Consider the following 6,761-nt stretch of genomic DNA (forward strand, 5'->3'; position numbering starts at 1 on the left):
CAACATTCAGAAAACGAAGATCATGGCATCTGGTCCCATCACTTCATGGGAAATAGATGGGAAAAGAGTGGAAACAGTGGCAGACTTTATTTTTTGGGGCTCCAAAATCACTGCAGATGGTGACTGCAGCCATGAAATTAAAAGACACTTACTCCTTGGAAGGAAAGTTATGACCAACCTAGACAGCATATTGAAAAGCTGAGACATTACTTTGCCAACAAAAGTCTATCTAGTCAAGGCTATGGTTTTTCCAGTGGTCATGTATGGATGTGAGAGTTGGACTGTGAAGAAGGCTGAGCACCAAAGAATGGATGCTTTTGAAGTGTGGTGTTGGAGAAGACTCTTGAGAGTCCCTTGGACTGCAAGGAGATCCAACCGGTCCATTCTGAAGGAGATCAGCCCTGGGATTTCTTTGGAAGGAATGATGCTAAAGCTGAAACTCCAGTACTTTGGCCATCTCATGTGAAGAGTTGACTCATTGGAAAAGACTGTGATGCTGGGAGGGATTGGGGGCAGGAGGAGAAGGGGATGACCGAGGATGAGATGGCTGGATGGCATCACTGACTCATTGGACATGAATCTGAGTAAACTCTGGGAGTTGGTGATGGACAGGGAGGCCTGGTGTGCTGCGATTCATGGGGTCACAAAGAGTCGGACACGACTGAGCGACTGAACTGAACTGAAGATGATGAAGTTCACTTTTCATCCCTATTTTTAGACTAAAATAAACTTAGATTTAAATTTGAAAGCGACAAGTATTCAGGACCCTAATACTGTGATTTCATTCTGAATAATTGCCTTTTATTTTCAATGCCTATTGTGTCTTTACTGTACCTCATGTCACAATTTAATCTCTTTTTAAACTTAATTTAATGCCCAATTTAATCTCAATATGACAGCTAATAATTAAGAGAACTCATGTTGTGTAGCTTAATGTTTGGTTGTGTTGGTCATGTATATGTGTCATGTACGACATTGTTTCATACCATGCAATTTAATGAACAGCATCACTTGATATGTTTATTTCTGAAGAACAAAAAACCAAGCTACCATCTTTTGAGAACCAAAACATAGGTTTTCATGGTGATGTTGTGAGCAGCAAGAGGTTCTATACACTACACTACTTTGAGCATTTGTACGTTACATGTAAGAATGTACAAACCTCTAGGTTATGTGTATGTTACATGTACAAATCTAGACATTATACACACAAATATGAAATAACCGTTTTGTAATTATAGTAATTATCTGGATTAATACTTTGTATCTGTGGTTTTCAACCTTCTCCCCCTTTTTATTCAGTGAAATCTTCAGAAGGAATTCTTTCTTGGAAGCCCAATTTGCAAAACAGACAAAGGTGACTCTGCTCGGGTGTCTGTGGGGGCTGAGAGGCAGCCTTTTACTCTCAGTGGCACGCAAGCCCTTTCGCGGGGGTCTCTGGCTCTGGAGCCCTGGAAACCACTCTTGGTGGGCAGCGCCCTGCATTTGCAGGGGGCTTGTGGATATGTCCCAGCATTTCAACTCCATAATGCTGTTCAGTGTCACTGCATTTTGCAGGTGAGAGAATGAGGCATCGGATCCATTTACTTTCCCACTGCCCCGTAACTACTGAGCGACTTGAGCTCAACCCCTGACTCCAGTGGTATTGCGGTGATCTCACACTGTCTACAACAAGAGAAAGCACACTCGGAGTCTCATCCCAAGTAGGCTGAGGCAGAGTTCAGGTAAAGCGTGTTTCCTGTTGTCGTCCCTCTTTAGCAGATATGACTAGCAGTCTCTACATGGGTCTCACGCCTGTGGTTTACCCAGATTACTGATTGCAGAGGTTATGAGATGTGTGTAATTCCCAGCCCATAAACCTGGCCCTTTTGCTCCCACTTGAGAAAGTGTCTTGGATTATGGGGCATGAGGGTGAGGTTATTATCCGGATCTGTTTTTATTTATGAACGAGGTGAACAGTTCACAAGTTTCAGTGTTTTAATTATTAGTGGAAGCAATTGCTTTTCATCATCCTAGTTGAGAGACAGTATATCTAAAGAAGTAGAATTAGTGCTCAGCATCTTGAGAAACTATTAGAATACAATAATAGAATCAAAAATTACCTTGGTGGGAGAAGAGACTCAATAGGAGCCAAAGAAAAAAGGAAAATTAAGAAAGAAAAGTAAACTGCTTGGGTATAAGATGAGAGGGGATTAGTATAACTGGAATTAATGTAGCAATTATAATATTTAATGCCAGTCAGTGATGAAACACTTCATTTTGCATATGGCAAATATATTTAATACCAGGCAGATGTTTACCAAATGAGCTCTCCAATTTTACTTCTGAGAATCTAAAATATCATGGAATAGAGGAAGGAGCTACAACTCTCAGGGAAATGCAAAACCAAACCACAAGATATTACTTCTCACTTGTTAGAATGGCAATTATCAAAAAGACGAATAAGTATTGGCAAGGAAGTGAGCAAAAGGGAACTCTTGTGCACTGTCGATGGGAACCTAAACTGGTGCAGCCACTGTGCAAAATAGTATGGAGGTTCCTCAGAAAATTAAAAATAGAACTGCCATATGATCCAGGAATTCTACTTCTGGACATTCATCTGAAGGAAGTGAAAAAACTAGCTTGAAAAGTTATATGCACCTCCATAATCGTTTCAGCATTATGAAAGAAGCCTAAGTGTCCACTGATGGATGAACAGATAAAGAAAAAGTGATATTTGTGTATATATCATGGAGTATTATTCAGTCGTAGGAAAAGAAGGAAATCTTGCCATTTTTGACATGTATGGACTTTGAGGGCATTATGCTAAGTGATATAATAAGTGAGATACATAATAAGTCAAAGACAAATACTCTATGATCTCACGTATGAAGGCTTAAGAAAAGAAACTAAATCTATAGCTACAAAGAACAGATTGATGGTTGGAAAGGAAAAATGGGTGAATAGGGTCAAAAGGTACAAACTTCCAATTAAAGTCTTGGGGATGTAATACATAGCACAGTGACAATGATTTATAATATTGTATATTGAAAGTTGCTAAAGAGTAGATTTAAGTTTTTATGATACTACACAAAAATTTGTAACTGTGTAGTGATGGATGTTGGAGAAGGAAATGGCAACCCACTCCAGTGTTCTTGCCTGGAGAATCCCAGGGACGGGGGAGCCTGGTGGGCTGCCGTCTATGGGGTCACACAGAGTCGGACACGACTGAAGCGACTTGGCAGCAGCAGCAGCGATGGATGTTAACTAGACTTACTATGGTGATCAATTTGCAGTATATACAAATGTTGAATCACAATGTCTTATGCCTGAAACCAATGTCAGATGTCAATTATAGCTCAAGGACAATGACAAAAAGGAGGTACAACTTAAAATCTTTGAGAAAAAACAGAATGATTTGAATCTAGAGAAGAGAAAACTAAGGTTTCAACTGAATCAGTTTGAGGAGAGAAACATAAAAAGAGTATGGAGCCATTTTACCTCAGTCTTTTAAAGAGCAAGAAATAGGTAAGATAATTTTGCCACATTGATGGTGTTAGAATGTGATAGGAGAACAAGTGAGGTTTAGAAGCTCATTAAATACAGGGAAAGTTCTCACTTAGCTAAACAACTGAACTTCGTTCTTTAAGACAAAGACATGGGCCAAGGAGTCCCCCGGGGTCCCTCATATATGGTTTTATGGCTCCAGGGGCTAACAGGGAGCTTCCACAGCGGCTCAGCAGTAAAGAGTCTGCTTGCAGTGCAGGAGACGCGAGTTCGATCCCTGGGTGGGGAAGGTTCCCTGGAGGAGGGCATGGCAACCCACTCCGGTAATCTTACCTGGAGAATCCCAGGGACAGAGGAGCCTAGTGGGCTACTGTCCATAGGGTCGCAAAGAGTCGGACACGACTGCAGTGACTCAGCACACATGCACACACGGCCAACAGAATGCAAGAGAATTTTTAGCAGAGGAATTACAGACATGTGGCCACAGTCACGCCTCATGATACATTAGCAGATACTATGGGCACACTGGTTCTGGTTCCCATCATTTTAGGGAGTACTAGGTTTAGAAAAGGAACACAGATGTGTACAGGACAAGACTTCTCAGAACCCTTGATAGGCTCACGTACATTGTAAAGCTCTCAGCACAAGAGAACCAGAAGTATTTTACTAACTTAAACTTTTTCCTTCCCTTTTTTACCTCACAGAGCACGAGAGTGCTGGGGAACACAGTGTGAGAAATGCTGATGTACAGCATTATTCTTGAGCAAGGACGCACAGTCAAGAAAGTCGGAAGATTCCTCCTAATAAGAAAATTCAATATGTCTGGGATCAAACTTAGGAGTTTCACACTCGCTTTCCCTCCCGCGAATGACACAGGAGTAGGGTTCTTTGGAATACCAGAGAGGAAGAAACTGGAGGGTCTTGTCCTCAGGAAGCTTGCAGATCCGCACGCAGCCACTGATCTGGAGCCTCACCAGTGTTTCCTCTGTAAATGTTGTGTTTATACCTCTCATATAACTCGTATCATATTTTGCTCTGTACAAGAGTCATTTTAAATTTCGTATTAATTGAGTGCCTGCTACGTGCCAGGCGCTGTGCTTAGGGCCACAGAGGACAAAGAAATGAGTCTTGTCTTCTGAGCAGTTAGCATTCAGGTAAAGGGCAAAACTGAAGCGGAAGCTCCAATACTTTGGCCACCTGATGCAAAGAACTGACTCACTGGAAAAGACCTTGATGCTGGGAAAGATTGAAGGCAGGAGGAGAAGGGGACGACAGAGGAGGAGATGGTTGGATGGCATCACCGACTCGATGGACATGAGTTTGAGAAAGCTCTGGGAGTTGGTGATGGACAGGGAAGCCTGGTGTGCTGCAGCCCATGGGGTCACAAAGAGTCAGACACAACTGACCAACTGAACTGAACCAAAAGGGCAAAATGTTAGAAAGGTACTTACTGATTGTTTTTTTTCTATTTTGACAAATTGACAAGTAATGGACAAATGAAATTGTATATATTTAAATTGTACAACATGACGATATGTGTACATTTTGAAATGGTCACCATAATCAAGTTAATTAATACATCTATCATACCACATGGTTACCTCTTAAAAAAATAAATAGAATGTAAATTTGCATGCCATTCTTACGAAGGGGCCATACTAATTTTCGTATGATTCCAACTGTAGTGTATGTGCTGCCAAAGCCAGCACTAGTCACTGACTGTTAATACAAGTCTTAGATCTCCTGAGATATGTAAAAATGTTCCATTAGTTTTAGACATGTGAGTATACAGAGGCACCTTCATAGCTGTTATTGTCCTTTGCCACACACCCAACCTCTAGTTCCATATAGGAAATGAAAAGCTCTTTCCTAATATAGCTTCAAATTCATGTTTTGTACGTGTGTCTAAGGTCCCCAGAACCTATTTTTTTAATTGATTGGAAGGAGAGGTAGAGAATTTAATATTAATGTTGCTCAATCTTACATTCTTTTTACTTTACAATCTTTTGGGCTTACCCTTTATTTCTTAATTATTTTCTTCTATATTTATTTTTTTCCACTTAAAGCTAAATAATACAAAATGAAGTGAAAGTGGAAAAGTTTTTAAAAATAATTATCAGTATTACCCTTTAAAATTTTGCTTTATGAAAAAAATTTTAAAGCTATTACTCATGTGGAAGTTTTAGTATTCATTAATACATGCATTTTGTGCAAAATCAGCAAACTCTACATTCCCGGTTTGGCTGTTATATACACAAATTAATGAATGTACTTTAATGAATTTGATTAATATGCAGCAGTTTAAGATCCATTTTGTATTATTAGCACAGAAATGTTTCTCACTGAATGCTGCTGAATCAGAAGGCTGTGTTTGCCTGGGAAGGCTGTCATACACACACACGCACACACTTCACAAATAATGTAAAGCTAAGATTTCTATAATTATCATAATTCACTCATTAAGATATTAGCAAACTGTCGCATCCACAAAAGAGTCTCTGTGCGTGGAATTTCCCATCTTTGCCTGCGCTAAAGATATACACGCAGTGCCAGCGCCAGCGAGTGTAAATGGAAACCCTACTTCTGCATTTTATTAGCAAATTTTGCAAACTACAAACAGCTTGAGTGTTGTATAAATTTATAGTTGTACTTGCACATTTGTGATGGTGGTTTTCGGCATGCAAGTTTTATCTGAGAGCTTTTACTTGAAACTGCACAGAGCAATTCCAAAACCTCAAAACTAAAGGAAAATAAAATTGAAGTGCCTTCACAATTGAGTGATTTATACATTAAAGTATTTATTTTAAAACAAGATTAAAAATACTGCACTGCTAGAAACATTCTGTCCTGGTAGAAGCCACTCAGATGGAAAATTTCATCTATTTGAAACTGATTTTGTGCCTGAATGACTCTCACATATTTTCCTAAAGCCTAGTCATGTCAGATGATTTATTCTACTTTTAACAATACTGTGCAAGTAGCCAGGAAGATTCAAGTGTTGAAGTGGTAGAAGGCAGTTGTCCAATTAGGTGCTCAGCTATATTTTGATTCTTTATGCTTACACACACTTATTCTTTTCTTACCTTCTGATCCCCTACTCAGCAGCATTTTCTTCTAGATGATAATATCTGCATATTTCGGTCCTAGGAATACTTGGCCAAATTTGAACTATAGAATACATTTTAGATCAAAATTCCAACTAAGGATAAGGTGGGAAATCCATTTTTGAACAGTTTAAGAACAGAGGGAGCGCAGGTACAGTGTACACACGGTGC

At 39.7% G+C, this 6,761-nt stretch overlaps 1 pseudogene; it reads right to left on the reverse strand.

Moving 5' to 3' along the window:
• Nucleotides 1-5,094: 5,094 nt before the first annotated feature.
• Nucleotides 5,095-5,195, reverse strand: LOC138070593 (U6 spliceosomal RNA; annotated as a pseudogene).
• Between the last annotated feature and the right edge of the window lie 1,566 nt (nucleotides 5,196-6,761).

Source organism: Capricornis sumatraensis, chromosome 23 (assembly GCF_032405125.1).
Source record: "Capricornis sumatraensis isolate serow.1 chromosome 23, serow.2, whole genome shotgun sequence".
Taxonomy (NCBI): domain Eukaryota; kingdom Metazoa; phylum Chordata; class Mammalia; order Artiodactyla; family Bovidae; genus Capricornis; species Capricornis sumatraensis.